The sequence below is a fragment of the Microcaecilia unicolor genome, chromosome 7 (assembly GCF_901765095.1).
Source record: "Microcaecilia unicolor chromosome 7, aMicUni1.1, whole genome shotgun sequence".
NCBI lineage: Eukaryota > Metazoa > Chordata > Amphibia > Gymnophiona > Siphonopidae > Microcaecilia > Microcaecilia unicolor.
Window position 1 is genome coordinate 1,620,532 of NC_044037.1, and position 23,780 is coordinate 1,644,311.

At 42.8% G+C, this 23,780-nt stretch overlaps 1 protein-coding gene across 1 annotated transcript in view; it reads right to left on the minus strand.

The window, feature by feature from the left end:
• GJB1 (gap junction protein beta 1) overlaps positions 1–13,182 on the minus strand; it is a 35,300-nt gene extending 22,118 nt beyond the window's left edge. Inside the window, exon 1 of the mRNA XM_030209611.1 lies at positions 13,095–13,182. The gene's annotated coding sequence lies outside the window, so the exon portion shown is untranslated. The remainder of the gene's footprint in view (positions 1–13,094) is intronic.
• Between the last annotated feature and the right edge of the window lie 10,598 nt (positions 13,183–23,780).

Below are 23,780 nucleotides of genomic sequence, written 5' to 3' on the forward strand. Positions count from 1 at the left end.
TCCCTCACTGCACACTCTCCTCCCTGCACAGCCTCTAAGACATGGTCAGCTGGAGACGGAGACCATTAGCTGTCCTCATCAGCAGTCACTACCCTGCACTGAGGAGGCCGGCTGAATTATAAACTCCATTCCTACAATAGAGCCTTTATCAAGCTTCCAACAACACATTTAGCATTCACATCAAACGCTGTGACTTCCGCCTACACCCCGTGTGATCCCATTCCTTATTGTTTCCAGTGCCTGTGACATGGTGCAATCAGGAACCTTTCTAATGCTAATTACATGTAGGGTGCAACTTCCCCACTCCACGCTTCTGAGTAACATCCATCCCACCTTTTACATTCCCTCAAATTCTAACCAAAGATTTTCATCAAACCAAGATCCGAACTGTCTCTACTTAGCCCATCAGAGAGTACTACTGCAATTTTTGCCTTCCATCACAATACAAAAGTGACACAACCACCATCACCTTCATTGTGTGTGTGTGTCACAAACCCCTATCATACACTATAACTAAATTAACACACCCTAACCACTGTCCTCACCCTGTCACACACCTATAACTACACTCACTCTCTACACAATTAACTAAAAGTAAAGGTAGTGGCTTCAAAAGCAGAAAGTCTTATAAAAAAACTCAATTAAAAGTATCGTGAATATGTATAGATCTCTGAGTAACATAGTAACATAGTAGATGACGGCAGAAAAAGACCTGCACGGTCCATCCAGTCTGCCCAACAAGATAAACTCATATGTGTATACCTTACCTTGATTTGTACCTGCCTTTTTCAGGGTACAGACCGTACAAGTCTGCCCAACAGTATTTCCCGCCTCCCAACCACCAGTCCCGCCTCCCATCACTGGCTCTGGCACAGACCGTATAAGTCTGCCCTCCACTATCCTCGCCTCCCAACCACCAACCTCTCTTCCCCCCACCTGCTCCTGAGGGTTCAATGGAACAAAAACTTAATAAATGAAATTACAAGTTAATACCCATTTAACAAGCCGGCCAAAAATATGTCATTCCCCCCTCCCCTGCCCCCACGAAGTGTAAAGTCTGTTGATGTTATCAAACAAGTTGGACACTTTAATTTTTATTAAATGCTGAATTTAGGCCCAACAGTGGCTGGTGTTCACAATGGTCATCATCCATGTTACCTCTTTTTGGTTCACATGCATCACTGGCTGATAAAGCAGCATTTAGTTCAGAAAAGATGTCTTTGAGAACAGGATATCCAACAAGTTCTGACACAGAATTTACACTGTTTATGCTTCGCCATGTGTGATATTGGTATCTGCTGTGTTGAAAGTGAAGAAATCATCATCCATGTCCAACTGTAGTGAGCCACTGTGGTTTCTGCAGTAACCTCAACTATGACTGAACTCTTGGCTTGGGTGTTTTTGAACAGCAAATCTATTCCTAGCAATTTCTGCATAAGGTCCTTGATCCATGCAGTCTTGAACTTTGGATTGTATTGCTCCATGGTGCGACTGCACCTTGAATACTATGTCCAATTCTGGTCGCCGCATGTCAAAAAAGATATAAAGCAATTGGAGAAGGTGCAGAGAAGGGCAACGAAAATGATAAAAGGGATGGAACGACTTCCCTATGAGGAAAAGCTGAGAAGGTTAGAGCTCTTCAGCTTGGATAAAAGGCGGCTGCCGGGTGATATGATAGAAGTCTACAAGATAATGAGCGGAGTAGAGCGGACAGTTGTGAAGCGTTTGTTTACACTTTCAAACAATAATAGAACAAGATGAAGCTAGAATATGGTAGATTTAAAACAAATAGCAGAAAGTTTTCTTTACTCAATGTGTAGTTGGACTCTGGAACTCGTTGCTGGAGAATGTAGTGACAGCAGCTGGCCTTACGGAGTTTAAGAGGGGGTTGGACAGATTCCTGAAGGAAAAGTCCATTGAACATTATTAAAAATTAATTTTTTTTTTTTTTGTTTTGGGGGGGGGGGGGGGGGTTGCTGGGTTCTTGAAGCCTGGATTGGCCACTGTCGGAGACAGGATGCTGGGCTTGATGGACCCTTGGTCTTTTCCCAGTATGGTGGTGCTTATGTGCTTGGATGCAATATTGCAACTGCTATAAGTTCCTCATCCATTAACTGCTCTTCAAAGTGCTTCTGTATGTCACTTAGTAAACCTCTTACTAATGGCTGACAAGTCTTAAGTGTCCTGTTTTTCTCAATGCTTGTACTTTCTCTTTCAGCAATACCAGAGTGGGCACAAGATAGGCCATGAATGCGTTAGTTTCACATTTAAGAATGTCTAAAGCTTGCATCAAGGGTTTCATTACAGAGACATATTCTGAGATAGTAGGCAACCTCTGTCATAAAACATATAGAGACAGGCTTATAGACCTCAACCAGTGGTGTACCAAGGGGGGGGGGGGGCGGTGGGGGCGGTTTGCCCCGGGTGCATGCCTGTCGGCTCTTCGTTTTCATGCTCCCTCTGCCCCGGAACAGGTTACGTTCCTGTTCCGGGGCAGAGGGAGCATGAAAACGAAGAGCCGGCAGGTGCGCTGCAACCCCCCCCCAGCAGCGTGCACCCGGGGGGGTTCTTTCGCCAGGGGGGGGGCGTCATGCTGTTCCAGGGGAGCGCTGCACCTGGGGGCGGGGCACATCGGCGATCCGCCCCGGGTGTCAGCCCCCGTAGGAACGCCACTGACCTCAACATGTCGCTGGAAGAGAGGCGCGAGAGAGGGGATATGATAGAGATGTTTAAATACCTCAGTGGTGTCAATATACAGAAGACTAGCCTTTTTCAAAAGAAGGAAAACTCTGGAATGAGGGGGCATACGATGAAGTTAAGAGGAAATAGGCAAAGGAGGAATCTAAGAAAATACTTTTTCACCGAAAAGGTGGTGGATGCGTGGAATGGCCTCCGGGTAGAGGTTGTGGAGATGGGGACTGTGTCAGAATTTAAGAAAACATAGGACAGGCATGTGGGATCCCTTAGGAAAGGAAGAGTTAGTGGTTACTGAGGATAGGCAGACTGGATGGGCCATTGGCCCTTTTCTGCCATCATCTTCTGTTTCTATAAACGTGATATCTGAATGACTAAACTCAGCAACACCTAACTGTTTGCAGACTGAATTCATGACGTTGATTCCTTTTTCTGCATTTAGATTAGCTGTTTCATTGAGTTATAGATGGAGTTTCAGCAAGTCTGGTTAGGAGTAACAAAATGGAGGCCAAACAGCAGACATCACACTTTGTGACTGTTTGTTCAATAACACTTGACATTTGTCACAAGTGGAATGATACAGCTTTTTTAAGCCAAATCAGATTCTGCTTCTGTAGCATCACGTGTAACAACCAGATTTAAGCATTGACAATCACAATGCTGATGTGGCAGCAAATGAAAATTGCAAGCTGCTGCTGATAAGATTTCATGCGAGTTATGAATTTCCATCTCATCTTTATAATTGTCATTTGACATGATTTGATCAGAATGTTGATATTTGGAAAATTGTTGAAAACTTTGGTGAAATTGGACCCATTGTCAGTGGTTCTACTTAAGTATATAAGTATTGCCATACTGGGACAGACCAAAAGGTCCATCAAGCCCAGCATCGTGTTTCCAACAGTGGCCAACCCAGGTAACAAGTACCTGACAAGATCCAAAACAGTACAATACATTTTATGCTGGAGGTAGAATTCAGAATGGATTGATTCTAACGCAGATACATTAACATCATATGTGTGGGATCCTTTTAGACGATGACATGCCAAAGCTGCAGATCTTCGTTGCATCATCATTTGATCTATCTAGTTGACTGTAACCCCATGGAAGAATCTCTGATGAATAAACCAACAATCCACTGTAGTGTCAACGTAGTGTTGATTTTCCCGTTCTCGAATCAAGTTCATCTTCATTTGTTGAAAACGTTCATCAGTCTATTGTTCAGCAGTTTTTCTGCTTATAACTGTCTGACTTGGAAGAATGTCCATAATCAAATCTCGAAATGCTGGTGATTCTGTAGTACTGAAAGGTTGCATATCATGAATAATGAAGTCACGAATTAGGTCATCCAGCACAGCTTGCGTTATAGCTCGAGTGCTTGAGCTTGAAAATGACTGACTGTGCTGTGAACGTTGTACTTTGTTACTTGAGACTCTTCAAATTAATTCTTTCTCTTGCTGCAATCAGTTTCTAATACTGTTTCATCTGAGTCGGGTGAATTTGTTCGATTGCTTCCTTAGATTAGAAAGCAAATTCATAAAGGCCGACACGTCTTTTGGTTTCGGTGCACACAATAAGCAAAGAAACTTATACTTGTTAACATTAAAGTTAACACATTTAAACTCTGTATCTAAATAAGCAGACGTGGAACAGTGGTATAGCCAGAGGGGTTGGAGGATTTGGGGACCTTGGCCCCTCCAAATTGGATTCAGGCTTCCCAAAGTCTGCTGGTTGACCTACAAGCCCTGCTTCTCCACCTCCCATGCGCATACTCAATTTCATTAAAACCGAACACGTGCAATGTGAGGGGAAGCAGGGCAAGCAACAAGGCAGTGAAAAGCACTGGAGAAAGGCTTTTGGTGGTGGGGCTTGGGGACCTTTGCCAGCTCAGGTATGTGAGGTTGCAGTAGGGAGCGGAGAGCAGCGGGGAAGTGGGGCAAAATGTGCCCCCCACCCCCATGGGGGACTACAGTGGGGACTAGGGTTTCCAAGTGATGTCAGACACTGGCTTGCATCTGATTGGGCCTGAAGTTCAGTCTCAGCTCAGCTGTTTTGGGGGCTGGAAGTTCGGGCCCAATCAACTGCAAACTGGGTCTGACACTGCTTGGAAAGCCTGAAGAGGGGGAGAAGCAGAGGTATGGAAAATACTTTTTTTTTAAAGTACTTTCTAAACTTGTACTTAATTACTCAGTACAAAAGCACAGCTTACTTGTAACGAGTTACATTTTTTTGCCATACTTTTTTCTTGTAACGCATTACAAGTAGTATTTAAGTACCGTAACAAAGTACAAGTACTTCATTACTACCTATCTCTGATAACCACTACTGACCACTTAAATCGCTTCTTTGGGGCTGTACAGTAACTTTCAGTGCACTTAACTGTTTATTACTGCTGAAAATTTGCGACTATTTTTGGGGTGTTCCAGGCGGAGTCAGCAGTTGGCTGCTTAAGGTACAATATTCAGCATTAACCGAGTCCTATCTTTATGCAGCGTCCCATGGCCAGTTAAATTCTGAATATCCACTTAACCGGTTATGTGCATAAACTGGGTAGGTCAATGCTGAAGGCCAGACATGGCCTAGGAAATTGTTGGGTTGTTTATTGTGGAGGAACCAGGGAACCTCTGGCATTGAATATCTGGGGATAACACTAGTGACAGCAAAACCCTCACTGCCGTCACTGAATATTTACCCTGTAGTAGATGTCAACAGATAGAGACCTTCACAGTCCATCTACTAGAAAGTGTATATTCTATTCTATTACTTGTGACCTGGATTGGCCACTGTTGGAAACAGGATGCTGGGCTTGATAAACCTTCAGTCTGTCCCAGTATGGCAACATTGATGTACTTATTACGGTTCTTCTATACCATTTTTGTATATTTCTCAAAGCGGTTTACAATAAGAGTAAATATCTGATTTATTTTTTCAACACGAATTCTACAAAGTGAATAAATACGTTTTTAAAACCTTATGAAATAGACTAGAGTTAGATGTCATTCTAATAGATAATGGTAATCTATTCCATACTTTAGGACTCTGAAATGAGAAAGCACATAAAGAGATTTCAATTTCATTTCCATTTCAAGCAGTGGCCTTGATGTGAACTCTTTGCTTCCTGACACCTGCCAGGTGATCACATAACCTTTCCAGATAAAGGTAGAAGCTTGTAGAAGGAACAGGGCAGAAGCTTTTGGAAATTGTCAGACGATAAGGAGTGCCCATTAAATTTAGTAGGATGGTCCTGGTGATAGCAGAGGGCGAGGTGAGCACAAACAAGGAAACATTCACATACGTGACACCTCCTACACCTATAAAATGGACCTCTTGCCCCTTAACTGGGTCTTAGGTCTTCTCTCCTGCTTCTGACCCATAGTCCACAGGGAGACCTTCTTGCCAAGCCTGTGGTTAATGTAAGACTTAGGAAAACTTTGTTGGCCTTGCTATACCATCATTGGTTAGCATGTGAAGAAACGGACAGAGGGACAAGCATCCGAACCTAGGAAGTTGTTGGCTTGTTTATTGTGGAGGAACCAGGGAACCTCTGCAACCTTCAAGTGACTGGGAAGGAGAAGGAGTTACCTGAGCCTATTTGTTATATCAACCAGGCTCCTATGCTACAGATATCACCTAGGCCCTAGTGCTCAAAAGTAAACATGGGTGCTGGAGGCCATTAGCGCTGTACTAGCTCCCACATGTACCTCAGCAGAATGTTCAGAGGCCCAGAGCACGGGAACAAACGAACACACAGATGAACGGCACAAGTGGCAGGCTAATGTAGTGAAGCTCATGTAAATGAGGTCATTTTGTATTCCTTCCCAATGCTCAGAAAAGAGCACTTTAAACAAAACTGCCTTACCACTGCAAAAAAATAACGCCAGGTCAAAGCAGGCATTAGGCTGTTGGAAAAGAGGATTTCCCATGCTCCTCATGAGTTTTTCTGCAAAATCTGACAGTTTCGATTGTTTTTTGAAGCAGAAGGAAACCCATGCAAGCCCTTAAACAGTAGACCAAAGCGAAAGCAGACATAGACATCTGTTTCCTGCATCTTAATTTAAAGCATCCATGCTAAAAAAAATTAAAAATATCAGAAGTTAAAACACGCATTGGTGTCCATTTCCTGCATCTAGATATAAGCGTCCAAGTTAAAAAAAACAAACAAACAAACAATTAAAACACTTATATTTTGGCCACAGAAAACAGAAGCCAATAGTGTGTTTCACGTTTGGGTTTTACCAGGCACATGTGCATAGGAGCTGAAGTTAGCAAGGAACTGTCCTGCACAAGCAACAAGCACAATGCTCCTGCTGAACTCCCTAATGCTCAACGCTATGAGCGTGCTTATGTTTGCATCTCATTAGTGTTGAGCATTAGGACATTGGTCTTCTGCGCTGTTCTGGTGGTATTTTTACGGCGCTATTCGGAACAGTACCTGAGTTCTGAGCATCGGGGCCAAAGAGCAGAAGGAAAGAGCTATGCTACTCAATTCATATATTCTGCTAAGTTCCTTCAAGATTCTAAGCAGATAACAATAAAAATAGGATCCTCTAGGTCCAGGAATTACATCAGATTAAGCACTGAAATTAATCAAGAAACTTACATTAATATTCTTTATCTCATCATCTATTATTCCACATTGATCTAATTCGCAATGGGAGGCTATTGTTACGTCTGTGCTCACCTCGCCCTCTGGTGGCCAGAACCGGTGGCTGCTATGAACTGCTATAGACTGTCTTGCTGTTCCTGCCCGTTCCAGACTTTAGCCCAGTCCAGTCTGGATCTTCCAGGCTGCCAGACTTACTCTTCTTGTTTGTCCCTGATCAGCACCCGTAGCTGCCTGGTGATTGCTGCAGCTGAAGCCTCAGCTGGTGCTGGGCTTATTAGCCATTCTGAAATCTATCTGCTGGCCTTTGCATTGCATCTAAGGCCCTGGTATGTTGGTGCTTTTGCACTTCAGTCTGAATTTGATTCCTTGCTCTAGTTCTTGCCTGAAGTCTTGCCTGTTCTAGTTAGTCTATGTTTAGTTTAGGGTATTGCTTGTTTACTGTAATACTTGTTTCCCAGTCTTGTGTCTTGTTTGTATGTCTTTGTCTAGTTCTGGGTTTATCTGTGTTTGTTCCCTGTTTCAGTGGCTGTTTTCAGCTTTCAGTCCTGTCATAAGTACATAAGTACATAAGTAGTGCCATACTGGGAAAGACCAAAGGTCCATCTAGCCCAGCATCCTGTCACCGACAGTGGCCAATCCAGGTCAAGGGCACCTGGCACGCTCCCCAAACGTAAAAACATTCCAGACAAGTTATACCTAAAAATGAGGAATTTTTCCAGTCCATTTAATAGCGGTCTATGGACTTGTCCTTTAGGAATCTATCTAACCCCTTTTTAAACTCCGTCAAGCTAACCGCCCGTACCACGTTCTCCGGCAATGAATTCCAGAGTCTAATTACACGTTGGGTGAAGAAAAATTTCTCCGATTCGTTTTAAATTTACCACACTGTAGCTTCAACTCATGCCCTCTAGTCCTAGTATTTTTGGATAGCGTGAACAGTCGCTTCACATCCACCCGATCCATTCCACTCATTATTTTATACACTTCTATCATATCTCCCCTCAGCCGTCTCTTCTCCAAGCTGAAAAGCCCTAGCCTTCTCAGCCTCTCTTCATAGGAAAGTCGTCCCATCCCCACTATCATTTTCGTCGCCCTTCGCTGTACCTTTTCCAATTCTACTATATCTTTTTTGAGATACGGAGACCAGTATTGAACACAATACTCCAGGTGCGGTCGCACCATGGAGCGATACAACGGCATTATAACATCCGCACACCTGAACTCCATACCCTTCTTAATAACACCCAACATTCTATTCGCTTTCCTAGCCGCAGCAGCACACTGAGCAGAAGGTTTCAGCGTATCATCGACGACGACACCCAGATCCCTTTCTTGATCCGTAACTCCTAACGCGGAACCTTGCAAGACGTAGCTATAATTTGGGTTCCTCTTACCCACATGCATCACTTTGCACTTGTCAACATTGAACTTCATCTGCCACTTGCACGCCCATTCTCCCAGTCTCGCAAGGTCCTCCTGTAATCGTTCACATTCCTCCTGCGACTTGACGACCCTGAATAATTTTGTGTCATCGGCGAATTTAATTACTTCACTAGTTATTCCCATCTCTGTCCTTTAGCCTATCCTTTCCCTGCCTTGCTGTTATCCAGTCCTGCCGGCCACCTGAAGCCTGGAGCTCAACTCTTGGTGAAAAGCGGCCAGGTGCAGGTGAAGCCTAACTTTTTGTCAGAGATCTGCCCTGTATCTAGTGTGGGGTGGTTTTGCCTGCCACTGCCGCTCCTCGGCAGTAGCCCAAGGGCTCACAAACCCAATTTCCAGCTTTGAAGACGTGACAGCTATTCCAAATTTGTACTCCTTGGTATTAAAAAGAGGACTCCAAAGAATATTTTCTTTGCATTTTTCTAACAGATGGATAATTACGCTTTAAGTATTGCTCCATCCTAGCTGTACACAAATATGTTGAAAATTTGAGATAAAGTCATTGTTTAGTGACATATATTAGAAAGGGTAGCTTATATTTAATCCTTGAATTGACATTAAACCAATGCAAATTATACAGTAACGGAGTAGCCCTCTCATATTTACCCAATCCAAATATCAATCTTGCTGCCATATTTTGTAGAAATTGCAGTTTCTTAACAAATCTGCATGAAAGACCTCCATATATTGAGTTGGATTGTAATTAGATTGTAAGCTTTGTTGAGCAGGGACTGCCTCTTCATGTTCAAGTGTACAGCGCTGCGTACGTCTAGTAGCGCTATAGAAATGATAAGTAGTAGTATGAGAGTTGCAGTAAGCCAAATATGGCAGAAGGATTTCCGAGGAGTATCCTGTAAAAAACATAGGATCTCTGCAAGATATCATAACAACTTCCAGGACACCCTGCTAACTGCAAGTGTGAAGCGTATGCAAACAGCACTGATAATTTGACAGGAGTACTTTGAGAACTATACTGACCCCTGCTACCCTGTGGTGAGAGATCTGAATTAAACATTCAAATTGCTATTGCAGAGATGAAGGAGAGATTGTGTAAATAGGGAAAGGGAATGGGATTACAATCAAAGCAGTTTACCTGGGCAATGGAGGGTTAAGTGACTTGCCCAGAGTCACAGGGAGCTGCAGGGGGAACTGAACCCCATTCCCCACATTCTCAGGCCGCTGCACTAAACATTAAACTACTTCTCCACTCTGCCAGTGGTTATACATTGTGCAACTGTTACCGTATCAATTGAAGTAAGTTTTAAGTAAAGGTTCTGCTTCAAATAAAAGAGTTGAAGTTCATGGACTTATTTGTGTGGACTGAAGTAAAAGTCTGATCTGCTTATTCAGCCTCTGGTGCAAATCAGTCCTGGCTCTGTCCCTCAGCCAATAAGTGTGATCATGTGTCCTGTCTCTACTCCACTTGGCTTATTTTAGCCACCAACCCAACAACTAGGGGTCTGCATAATCTGGCACCCAAAGAACAGGGACTTAAAAAAAGCAGAAAAAAAATCATCTTTGGACTTCCTGAAGCAGAAGCTGTGTTTGTGGTAAAGAACTGAATTTTTGGAGCTACGTGTTTGGAGTTGGAGCGGAGCAACTTAAAATGGCTACTTGGACTGTTGGTTTTGGTTCACCTCCAACATGAAGCCAAATCCTGACCTCCTCCTTAAATACCCCCCAAGCTTCCCCAAGCCTCAGGGAGCAGGTAATAAGAATTTTGTAAATATTTTGTTTCTTCTGGTTACATGAGGACCCAAAGTAGTGTACTGGATTGGAAACTGGTTGACTGACAGGTGGCAGAGGGTGGTGGTAAACGGAATCCGCTCGGAGGAAAGGAAGGTGAGTGGAGTGCCTCTGGGGTCAGTGATGGGGCCGATTCTGTTTAATATATTTGTGAGACATTGCTGAAGAGTTAGAAGGAAGTTTGCCTTTTTGCTGATGACATGAAGATTGCCAATCCTCCTGCTCACTGTCAAGAGGTACAATGTACTAGTTGGTGTAAAGTGATATATGAAGTGCAAAACCCAATAACGTTTGTTTTACTACTTCAATTCCTAATTGCAATCACTGAAAATATTTTAAGAGAAAATCTTCTTCTAAGAAAAGTCTCATAACCAGTGTCCAATTGCAAATAAAGTCTGATATATTATGATGATCAAATCTCCTCATAAACTAATATCCAAAGCCATTTATCTAGAGGCGGCAAATCCAATGTAAATCTCACTGTTGTCAAAACTCTGGTACAAGATTCGTGCTACGTGCAGCTCTGTGAATTTCAGTCTCCAACTCCTTGATCTGCTCCCAGTAATGGCGTCATCAGGAGAACAGAACTATTCCAAAATAAACTCATTATCTTGTTTTTGACTACCCCACAGGACCACTCTCCTCCCCTTATCACTGAGTCAGCATTCGAGAAAGAAGGGAAGGAGAGTGGAATAGTTCTATGCTCCTGAGTGACGCACCCTATTCTGCTCCTTTCCCCTGTGCCCTGCTACCCCATAGTGACATCTATGAGAGAGAATCCAACCCCTCATACTAACAAAACTCAGAGGGACAGACACCCCTAATTACTCACACTGATACAGCCCAGAAAGATAGAAAGAGGCAGAGAGACCCTTAACCACTCACTCTGACAGGAGAGAGGGAGGGACAGACCCTAATCCCTCATAATGGCACAACCCAAAGATAAGACAAACCTCTAATATACATCCAGAGAGAGGCAGAGAGACCCTTAACCTCTCACGCTGACAGGAAAGAGAGAGGGACAGACCCTAATCCCTCATAATAGCACAACCCAGAGATAAGACAAACCTCTAATATACATCCAGAGAGAGGCAAAGAGACCCCTAACCCCTCACGCTGACAGAAGAGAGAGAGGGATAGAGAGAGGTCCTAATCCCTCATACTGACAGGAGAGAGAAGGGGGCCCTAATCCCTCATACTGACACAACCAGAGGTAAGAGAAACCTCTAATATACATCCAGAGAGAGGCAGAGAGACCCCTAACCCCTCATGCTGACAGAAGAGAGGGATAGAGAGAGAGGCCCTAATCCCTCATACTGACAGAAGGGTGCCCTAATCCCTCATACTGACACAATTTAGAGATAAGAGAAACCTCTAGTATACATCCAGAGAAAGACAGAGTGACCCCTAACCTCTCACACTGACAGGAGAGAGACCCCTAACCCCTGACACTGCTTAGTTTCACTGCAAATGAAGCCTCTCCAGGTTCTAAGTGCTCTCAGGGTTGTTCCTTTGTTGGGTGATCTACTTGCCTAGTGACTATTTCAGTAGATGTCTCGGGGCCACTGCAAGGATATTAGGTGTCCTTAAGCAAATCTTCAGCCTTGTGCCCCCTCTAAATAAACTGACAGGTTCTTAGGCTCCCTCCTCAGATTCTGACAGTTAAACTCAACCTTCATAATCACCAAAACATTCCTCATCCAAAAGAATCCTGTAAAGTCATTTTTTTAAATATTAAACTGAGACTGGCTGTAAAAACTAAGGCCGATGCTGCTTAGGTTTGTACAGTCTGGGTCCCTCATATGGCAGTCTCCGTACTTTGTAACATGAGGGCAGTGCCGGGCTGTATCTCAGAAATTATGAGACGAATTTGGATAGGCTGGAGTAGGCTTTGATGGCAACTCCAGTACTTGATTTAATCTTGAATTGATCATTAATGTGACTGTTGGGCAGACTGGATGGAACGTTCTCTGCCGTCACTTACTATGTTACTATGAGACAATTTCCAAAGGCTATTTACCCCTGAAAATGATTATTTGAAAATGTTGCCCAGCCTCCCAGTGGTTAAAAGTACTTGTTAATGTGACATTGAGTTTGTGATTGTCAAGAGCAGCTGTTTTACTTTGCGTCTGCTCTTTGCAGCCATCAGAAGCTGCCACTTTCAGAGACCACCTAATTTTGTCTAATGGTTGAGCCAGTGTTGAAGTGTGTAACTTCCAGTGAATAATCCCTGGGTCTGCACAGACTGTTCTGTGAGTTTCCAGGATAGGAACTAAGTAGCATAGAAAAGTGCCCCAAATGGTTCCAGTAAGGTTAATGCAATAAGAATGAATAATAATAACTCTGATGCCCCTGGTAAGAGGGTCATTTCTTCCTCTTACTGCCTGATTCATTCATTTATAAAGAAAAATATCCATTTCTAGCTATGAATTTGCTGGCTGTGACCAGACCCTGAAGTTCCTTCACACACAAACCATGCAGAGTGAAAAGCCAAAAGCTGGCCCCTATGTCCCTGGATTACAGTCAGAGACAGAGAGAAGGAAAACAGGTTCTGTTCCACCTCTGTAACTGAATGAAATGAACTTGCTATTGACAGAGAAGAACTCACCCGGGGTCCTGCAGCAGATAGATGACACTGAAAGGGACCAGAAGTCAGAGGAAGGGTTCCCTGCAAGCGTCTCCTGGAGCCTCTGATGCTTTGGGACCTTTATACCTGCCCAGTTATGGTCAAACTCCACTGCCCTGCCCTGAACAGTAATAAATGACTAATGAACACGAGTTCACCTGTCTCCTTTTCCCAGCCAGGAATGGGTTAGAGTTCTGTTTACTGCTGTTATTCCTAGGGAGACTGAATTGGCTGAGTGGAGCTCCATCAGTACCAGCAAACATAGTAACATAGTAGATGACAGCAGAAAAAGACCTGCACAGTCCATCCAGTCTGCCCAACAAGATAACTCATATGTGCTACTTTCTGTGTATACCCTACTTTGATTTGTACCATTTTGCTTATTTTTTTAAATTCCTAACCATGCATACACACTACTCACACATATATATCTTGCTCACCTGCTGTCACTCCAACACCCCCCCCCCCCCACCCCAACAAAGTCTCTCCAGCACTGGAATATTCATTACATATCTCTGTAGTGAAAAGTCAACAGAATAGCAATGTTATACCCTTTTTCTGGTTACAGTTATGGTAACATAGTAACATAGTAGATGACGGCAGAAAAAGACCTGCATGGTCATCCAGTCTGCCCAACAAGATAAACTCATATGTGCTACTTTTTGTGTATACCTTACCTTGATTTGTACCTGTCCTTTTCAGGGCACAGACCGTATAAGTCTGCCCAGCACTATCCCCACCTCCCAACCACCAGTCCCGCCTCCCACCACCGGCTCTGGCACAGACCGTATAAGTCTGCCCAGCACTATCCCCGCCTCCCGCCACCGGCTCCGCCACCCAAATTCGGCTAAGCTTCTGAGGTTCCATTCCTACTGCACAGGATTCCTTTATGCATATCCCACGCATGTTTGAATTCTGTTACCGTTTTCATTTCCACCACCTCCCGCGGGAGGGCATTCCAAGCATCCACTACTCTCTCCGTGAAAAAATACATTTTTCTTGAGTCTGCCCCCCTTCAATCTCATTTCATGTCCTCTCGTTGTACCTCCTTCGCATCTCCAGAAAAGGTTCGTTTGCGGATTAATACTTTTCAAATATTTGAACGTCTGTATCATATCACCCCTGTTTCTCCTTTCTTCTAGAGTATGCATGTTCAGGTCATCCTCATATGTCTTGTAACGCAAATCCCTTACCATTCTCGTAGCTTTTCCTTGCACCGCTTCAATTCTTTTTACATCCTTCGCAAGGTATGGCCTCCAAAACTGAACACAATACTCCAGGTGGGGCTTATTTATTTACATTCCAGAGCACAAATATTACATACAAACTAATAAATAAAACAAAATAAAACACAAACAAAATATTAAAATATAATATAAAACAAGATAAAACCATAAACAAACAATTATTGCCCCCTGCCCATTGTGAAGAAAAGCAGAGATCTCTAGAGAGCAATTTCAAGAGGGAAAGTTTCAGCATGTGAATGAAACACCAATCTAGTCATTGCAGACAAGCCCTCAGATACTCAAAACCATTTAACTGGCCAAGAACAGCACCTGGCCGGTTAAATGGCACTTAACCGGCTTTCCAGTGATATTCAGCAGGGGACAGACTGTTATCCTCCACTGAATGTTCCCAGTTAGCACTTAAGAGATAATATAGCTGGTTATGAAGGTACCCAAAGTGAAAAGACACCCCCAAATCACTAATGTTGAAACACATACCAAGAAATATAGATGGAAAGCGATGGCCACAAATGCTCGTAGTCTAAGCAATAAAGTTCATGACCTTCAAGCCCTGATGTTGGAGGCAGACTTAGATGTTGTTGCAATCACAGAGATGTGGCTCAACGGTTCCCACGAATGGGATGCAAGCATACCAGGCTATAATCTATTTAGGAAGGATAGAGAGGGTCGTAAAGGTGGAGGAGTAGCTCTGTATGTGAGGAATGATATCATGGCAACTGAAATGACAGGGACCTGGGGAAAAGAAGAAGCGATATGGATCACCTTAAAAAGAGAGGATAGTGTTGGATTATTTGTAGTAAATAATTAGCAGATTTTAGTACACACAGCTTCAGCTTTAGAAATGTTGAATTTCTTTCTTCATCTCTCTCTCATTCACCCCTGAATAATTCACTGCTGAGTCACTTTAAAGTTGAAGTAACAAAACATCTGTTTACTCACAGTTTGTAGTTAGATTATAATCAGACAGGCTTTTATATACATATTACTATACATTTGTATTATCAGCTCCTTCCATGTGCTTAGATGGTAATGGATGCTCACACCACCATAGATCCTCTCAGGTTAGGAGAGATCATGAGCTCCATGTGCTCCATGTGCTGCATGTGCTGCATCTATCCCCCACAGGAAGTTGCATAGCTGTGTGACCTCTCTAAGTAATTCACATCAGAGGTCACAGAGTAATCACAGAGAAATAATAGGTGACAGTCAATGCATGTAAAATACAATACATTCCAACAAACCCCTTCTCATGCATAACTGTCATGCAATTATTTATTCATACAAAGTCCAAGCTTTATACGCAGATTCACAAAACGTTCTCTGGGTAACGGTTTGGTCATGATGTCAGCTGTCATCTCACTGGTGTGACAATAGTGTAGACTGATGACCCCTTCTTTTGCCAACTCTCGCACGTTGTGGTATTTCGTTGCGATGTGCTTGGTGCGTGACTGAACCTTGTCATTCTGTGACAGTCGGATGCAGCTCTGATTATCTTCCATTATCTGGATTGGTCTCTGTTCAGCTATACCAAAATCCAGCATAAGTTTTTCAATCCACATCAGTTCTCTGCACGCTTCCGATACGGCCACATATTCAGCTTCTGTAGAAGACAAACTCACAATACTTTGTTTATGACTGGCCCATGAAATTTGTACATTTCCATACATAAACACATATCCACTTGTGGATTTATAATCAGAATGATCCCCTGCCCAATCTGAATCACAGTAACATATTAGTTTTGGATTACTATTGGCTGAAATCTTTAATTTACAATCAATGGTACCCTTTAAATACCTTACCATCCTTTTAACTGCAGTCCAATCTGATTTGGTAGGTGAGCTGACCCTTCTGCTCAAAATTCCTACTGCATTTGCTATATCAGCCCTGTATGTGGTAGCTAGATATAAAAGCTTACCTATGGCTGATCTATATTGGATGTTATCTGGTAAAGGTTCTCTTACTGTTTCATCCTTCAGAAAATCAGTGATCATGGGAGTGCTTACAACTTGGGCATCTTGCATACCTAAACTTTCAATAAGCTCATTTATTTTCTGCTTCTGGCTTAGAAGATAAGAACCATCATTTTGTTTCTCAATTTCTATGCCAAGATAGTATGACACATTACCAAGTTCTTTTATCTCAACATTGTGGTTTAAACACTTTACAATGTCCTTGTACTCTTGCTCACTTTTGCTTGCAATGAGCAGATCATCAACAAAAGCTAAAATGTATGCATATTGTCCATTTGTGCACCTAGTGTACAAGCATTTATCTGCTTCACCTTGCTTAAATCCTAAATTTGTCAATATTTCATGCAATTTATCATTCCAACATTCTGCACTTTGCTTTAATCCACAAAGATCTTTGTTTAATTTACACACTAGCTGTCTTTGTTTTGTATTTATGAAACCTGTTGGCTGTTCCATGTACAAGTCTTCAGTTATATCTCCGTGAAGAAACGCTGTTTTCACATCAATGTGTTTGACTTGCATGCCTTTTGAGACTGCAATGCTCAGAAGTGTTCTGATTGTCGTGTGTTTCACTACAGGTGCAAACACTTCATCAAAATCTTCTCCATATTTTTGAAGATATCCCTTTGCCACTAATCTGGCTTTATACCTTTCCACTTTTCCTTGTGCATTCCTTTTTAACTTGAATACCCATTTGCATCCTATAGCTTTCTTGCCAGGAGGTAATTTTGTAAGAATCCAAGTATTATTTTTATCCAATGCATCAATTTCTTCTTGTGCAGCTTTATGCCATTCAGCAGCTTCTTCTGCTGGCATTTTCTCAATCTCATCCCATGTTAAGGGCTCTTGAGCTTCTGCTGACTTTGTTAGGTAAGACAGTCTTGGGGGTGGAACACCTTTGTTTTCCCTGGATGAGTGTCTGACAACAGGTTGGTCTGACCTTTCCGCATCCTCTAAATCTGAGAGTCCTTCTCCAATTGATTCCCCTTCTCCAACTGTACTGTCTTCTTCAATGATCCTTTCTGTGTCTGTTTCCTCTGCCTGTTCCTCGTTAGATACAGGTGAGTTGCTTTCAGACATCTGCCTTGGTATGGCATTTATACACACTGGCATGTCTATTATGGTTCTATTTTCATATTCTGGATGATAAGGCTCATCTGGGATAATCCAGCCTTTATCAACCCTTTTGTTTTCATCAAAATATGTAACATGTCTTATGCCAACAATGCCAGTTTTCAGATTCAAAATTCTATATCCTTTGTGTCCTGGAGTATAGCCAACTAAAATGCCCCTTTCTGTTGTGGAATCCAGCTTATGCCTTCTTTGCTTTGGTATATGAGCATATGCTGTACTTCCAAATGTTCTTATGTGTGACAGGTTTGGCTTCCTACCATGCCATGTCTCATGTGGTGTGCGCTCAGCGCCTTTAGTTGGCATTCTGTTTTGTAGGTACACTGCTGTGAGAATGGCTTCCCCCCATAGTCTTTTAGGGAGATTGCTATCTGACAGCATACACCTGGTCATTTCCACAAGTGACCTAAATTTTCTCTCTGCAACAGAATTTTGCTCTGGTGTGTAAGCTACTGTTGTGATATGTTGAATGCCTTCTTGTTCTAGAAATGTGCACATGCTTTGTGAAGTGAACTCACCACCATTGTCGGTCTGAAGAACCTTTGGTTTTCTTTCAAATTTATTGCTCACCATGGCTACGTATTTCTTCAGCATGTCTGTGACTTGACTTTTCTCTTTCAGCAAATAGGCCACACAATATCTAGAGAAATCATCCAAGAATATTAGCACAAATCTGTTATTTCCCAATGATGGGATATTAAACGGTCCACATAAGTCACTGTGTATTAAGTCCAGCACTTTATTACTCCTATTTCCTGTGTATGCAGGAAATGAGGGTCTCACACCTTTTTGAGTAACACAGTCTATGCATTTCTCCATTTTACCAGCATCTGCACTTATCTGAATGCCGGTGGCCAGTTGCTTACTGTAAAGATCCTGGATCACCTTAGAATCACGATGTCCCAGGCGGCGGTGCCAGATTTCCAGACTACATTTTCCATCATTCTTCCTTACTTGCGCCATATGTGAGGCTTCACCTGAAATGTTCAGCTTATAAACATCATTATGCATAAAAGCTTCAGCATACACTTCATCATTTTTAGAGATTGTGCACTTACTGTTTTCAAAATGAATCACAAATCCCTTCTTATCTAATGTAGATACACTAAGCATATTGCAAACTGCTTGGGGAATATACAAGACATCACTTACAGGAATTTCTTTAACTTCATTAGACACTTTGCATTTTAAGAATCCAATACCTTTTGCTTGGATCTTAGCAGTCCCTGCGTTTGCAGTTTTAAGAATTCCTTCTTCTGGACACATTTCCTGAAAGAAATCCTTACAATTGGTTAAATGGCATGTGCTCCCTGAATCCAAAATCCAAGTACTTTCATTTGAATTATTATTTACCATAGTCAAAGATTTTTCTGCCATTAGAAAGCCTTTGTGTTTATCTTTGTCCTTCATACATTTCCTGGTTTGAAAATTCTTTAGTTCCATTGGCTTAGGTGAGCTAGAGGGAGTGTTTTGTGTTTCCTTACACCATTTAGATACATGTCCCTCCTTTCCACATGAGTAGCAAATCAGCTTGCCCTTGGGTGGAGTTTTCCCATAGCTCCGCCTTCCTCTGTTCTTTGCCAAGAAATTTGTTTCATTTCTCTCTGACTTGCTTTGAGAACACATCTCCTCAGAATCATTTATTATGCATTCCTGCCTTAGTTTTGATGTTGTCTGTTCAAAAGATTGCCCTTCAATGGCCTCATTTACAGACCTAAAAACATCAAACTTCTTTGATAGTGAGGTAAAAAGAAATGCTCTTTTCAATGCATCACACATGGGAATTCCAGAAAGTTCTAGCTTTTGAAATGAAGACATAAGATGCATAATGTGATCATTACATTTACTTTTATCCCTTAATTTGGTTTCATTCAACTCTGCCAACCAAATTGGTTGCTGCTTTGCATATGTAGTTGCATACATAGTTCTCAGTTTATATAAAATGTCCTTTGGTGTATCTTTTCCCTCCACTAATATGGCTTGTTTCTCTGAGAGAGCTTCCAAAGCATGCACTTCACATAATAGTTTGCATTGTCCCATTCAGCCATATTTTCAGCTGTTCTGTCTTGATCTAAGCATATATTTAATCTTTTTGCTCGAAGGAGACATATGAATCTTAATTCCCACTGCCGATAATTAAACTCAGTTAATTTAGGCACCTTGAGAGAATAGAACAATGGTGAATTTCTTCCCTCAGCCATTTTCTTAGCCTTCTGTCTGCTGTGTGGGGGGAGAGAGAGACAGACTGAATCTTTCCTTTAAAACTTAAGAGAAAAATGTGGCCTTTTTTTCTGCCTGGTAATATTTCTCTTCTTTTTCAATTCCTGAGCCCTGGGCCCGTAACCCTTTTTGTTGGATTATTTGTAGTAAATAATTAGCAGATTTTAGTACACACAGCTTCAGCTTTAGAAATGTTGAATTTCTTTCTTCATCTCTCTCTCATTCACCCCTGAATAATTCACTGCTGAGTCACTTTAAAGTTGAAGTAACAAAACATCTGTTTACTCACAGTTTGTAGTTAGATTATAATCAGACAGGCTTTTATATACATATTACTATACATTTGTATTATCAGCTCCTTCCATGTGCTTAGATGGTAATGGATGCTCACACCACCATAGATCCTCTCAGGTTAGGAGAGATCATGAGCTCCATGTGCTCCATGTGCTGCATGTGCTGCATCTATCCCCCACAGGAAGTTGCATAGCTGTGTGACCTCTCTAAGTAATTCACATCAGAGGTCACAGAGTAATCACAGAGAAATAATAGGTGACAGTCAATGCATGTAAAATACAATACATTCCAACAGATAGAACCTCTGTCCACGTGGGTGTTGTCTACAGACCCCCCATACAATTAGAGGAACTAGATAAAGATCTGATCACAGATATTCAAAAATTAGGAAAGAAAAAAGAGGTTCTGTTGATGGGAGATTTCAATCTGCTGGATGTAGATTGGAAGGTTCCGTCTGCCAAATCGGAAAGAAGTAGAGAGATCGTGGATGCTTTCCAAAGTGCTCTGCTCAGACAGATGGTGACGGAACCCACGAGGGAGGGAGCGATGCTGGATCTGGTGCTCACAAATGGGGATAGTGTGTCAAATGTCCGAGTGGGTGCACACCTGGGAAGCAGTGACCATCAAACGGTTTGGTTTGATATAACGGCTGAAGTGAAGGGCGGCCACTCTAAACTCAAAGTCCTGGATTTCAAGCGTGCTGACCTTAGTAAAATGGGGGAATACCTGAGGAAGGGGATGATGGTCTGGGAGGACAAACATGAAGTGGAAGGGCAGTGGTCCAGGCTGAAAGAAGTAATAAATAGGGCCACAGACCTTTATGTAAGGAGAGTAAATAAAAGCAAGAGAAAAAGGAAACCGATATGGTTTTCCAAGCAAGTGGCTGAGAAAATAAAGGCTAAAGAGTTAGCGTTCCAGAAATATAGAAAATCTCAAGAAGAGGAACACGGGGAGGAATACCGGATGAAACTGAAAGAAGCCAAGAGAGAGGTACGTCTGGTGAAGGCGCAAGCGGAAGAACAAATGGCTAGAAATGTAAGGAGGGGCAACAAAAATGTCTTCAGGTATATTAGTGAAAGAAGAATGACTAAAATGGGAATTGTGAGACTAAAAGATACAGCGAACCGCTATGTAGATAATGATGAAGAAAAAGCCAATTTGCTAAATAGATACTTTTGTTCTGTTTTCACTGAAGAAAATCCTGGAGAAGGACCGCGAGGGACTGGCAAAAGTACACCTGAGAATGGAATGGATATAGCACCGTTCACAGAAGAGTGTGTGTATCAACAACTTGGAAAGCTAAAGGTGGACAAAGCCATGGGACAGGACGGGATCCACCCCAGAATATTGAGGGAACTCAGAGAGGTTCTGGCGTGTCCTCTTAAAGATTTGTTTAATAAATCCTTGGAGATGGGAGAGGTTCCGAGGGACTGGAGAACGGCGGAGGTGGTACCTCTTCACAAAAGTGGTGATAGGGAAGAATCTGGAAACTACAGGCCGGTAAGCCTCACTTCGGTTATTGGAAAAGTAATGGAAGCCATGCTGAAGGAAAGGATAGTGAATTTCCTAGAAGCCAACAAGTTGCAAGATCCGAGACAACATGGTTTTACCAGAGGGAAATCGTGCCAAACGAATCTCATTGAATTCTTTGATTGGGTAACTGGAGAATTGAATCATCGACGTGCTATAGACGTAATCTACTTAGATTTTAGCAAAGCTTTTGACACAGGAGGCTCTTAAATAAACTAGATGGGCTGAAGATAGGTCTCGAAGTGGTGAACTGGATTAGGAACTGGTTGACGGACAGACGACAGAGGGTGGTGGTAAATGGAGTTCGCTCGGAGGAAGGAAAGGTGAGTAGTGGAGTGCCTCAGGGATCGGTGCTGGGGCCGATTCTGTTCAATATATTTGTGAGTGACATTGCCGAAGGGTTAGAAGGTAAGTTTGCCTATTGCGGATGATACTAAGATCTGCAACAGAGTGGACACCCGGGAGAGAGTGGAAAGCATGAAAAGGGATCTGAGGAAGCTAGAAGAATGGTCTAAGGTTTGGCAATTAAAATTCAATGCGAAGAAATGCAAAGTGATGCATTTAGGGAGTAGAAACCCACCGTGTTAGACGGTGAGAGTCTGGTAGGTACTGAGGGGGAGAGGGATCTTGGGGTGATAGTATCCGAGGATCTGAAGGTGACGAAACAGTGTGACAAGGCGGTGGCCGTAGCGAGAAGGTTACTAGGCTATATAGAGAGAGGTGTGATCAGCAGAAGAAAGGAAGTGTTAATGCCCCTGTACAAGTCGTTGGTGAGGCTCCACCTGGAGTATTGTGTTCAGTTTTGGAGGCCGTACCTTGCGAAGGATGTTAAAAAAATGGAAGCAGTGCAAAGAAAAGCTACGAGAATGGTATGGGATTTGCGTTCCAAGACGTATGAGCAAAGACTTGCTGACCTGAACATGTATACCCTGGAGGAAAGGAGGAACAGGGGTGATATGATACAGACGTTCAAATACTTGAAAGGTATTAATCCGCAAAAAAAATCATTTCCTGAGATGGGAAGGCGGTAGAACAAGAGGACATGAAATGAGATTGAAGGGGGGCAGACTCAAAAAAGATGTCAGGAAGTATTTTTTCACGGAGAGGGTGGTGGATGCTTGGAATGCCCTCACGCGGGAGGTGGTGGAGATGAAAACGGTAACGGAATTCAAACATGCGTGGGATATGCATAAAGGAATCCTGTGCAGTAGGAATGGATCCTCAGAAGTTTAGCCGAAATTGGGTGGCGGAGCAGGTGGGGGAAGAGAGGTTGGTGGTTGGGAGGCGAGGATAGTGGAGGGCAGACTTATACGGTCTGTGCCAGAGCCGGTGATGAGAGGCGGGACTGGTGGTTGGCAGGCGGGAAATACTGCTGGGCAGACTTATATGGTCTGTGCCCTGAAAAAGGCAGGTACAAATCAAGGTAAGGTATACACATATGAGTTTATCTTGTTGGGCAGACTGGATGGACCATGCAGGTCTTGTTCTGCGTCATCTACTATGTTACTATGTTATCTCTGAAAATTCAATTCATATCCTTCTAAGCGGCCACATTGGGCTGCTTAAAAAGCTGATATATGTTTAGCTGGCCATCTTCAAATATCAACCAGCTAACTTTAAACTGGCTTAAAATAAACCGGATAGTCAATGCCAGTCACCGGAAGCAGGCCAGCATTGAATATCCAGGCTGACCGCAGACCACAGGAGTTAGCTGGACTTCCTCTCGTGGTCTGAATATCCACCCCAAAGTCTCATTTTCTTTTTCTGAGGTGTGGGGATAAATGGAGGGTCTTTTTTTGTTTGTTACATTTGTATCCTGCGCTTTCCCACTCATGGCAGGCTCAATGCAGCTTACATGGGGCAATGGAGGGTTAAGTGACTTGCCCAGAGTCACAAGGAGCTGCCTGTGCCTGAAGTGGGAATTGAACTCAGTTCCTCAGGACCATTGTCCACCACCCTAACCACTAGGCCACTCCTCCACTCACTGTTTACTGTTCCAGTATAAGACTGAACTGTGGGGAGGGGGGATGAGGTGAGGGTCTCGTTTACTGCTCCAGTATGAGACTGAACTGTGGGGAGGGAGGATAAGGTGAGGGTCTCGTTTACTGCTCCAGTATAAGACTGAACTGTGGGAAGGGGGATAAGGTGAGGGTCTCATTTAGTGTAGCAGGGTAGCACTATGTCTGCTCTTTCAAACTCTCGGTGTAACTTTTGTTTGAATGCCTTTACTTCATGTTATTTTAAGTTCTAATTGTATTTTCTTTCTTATGTCT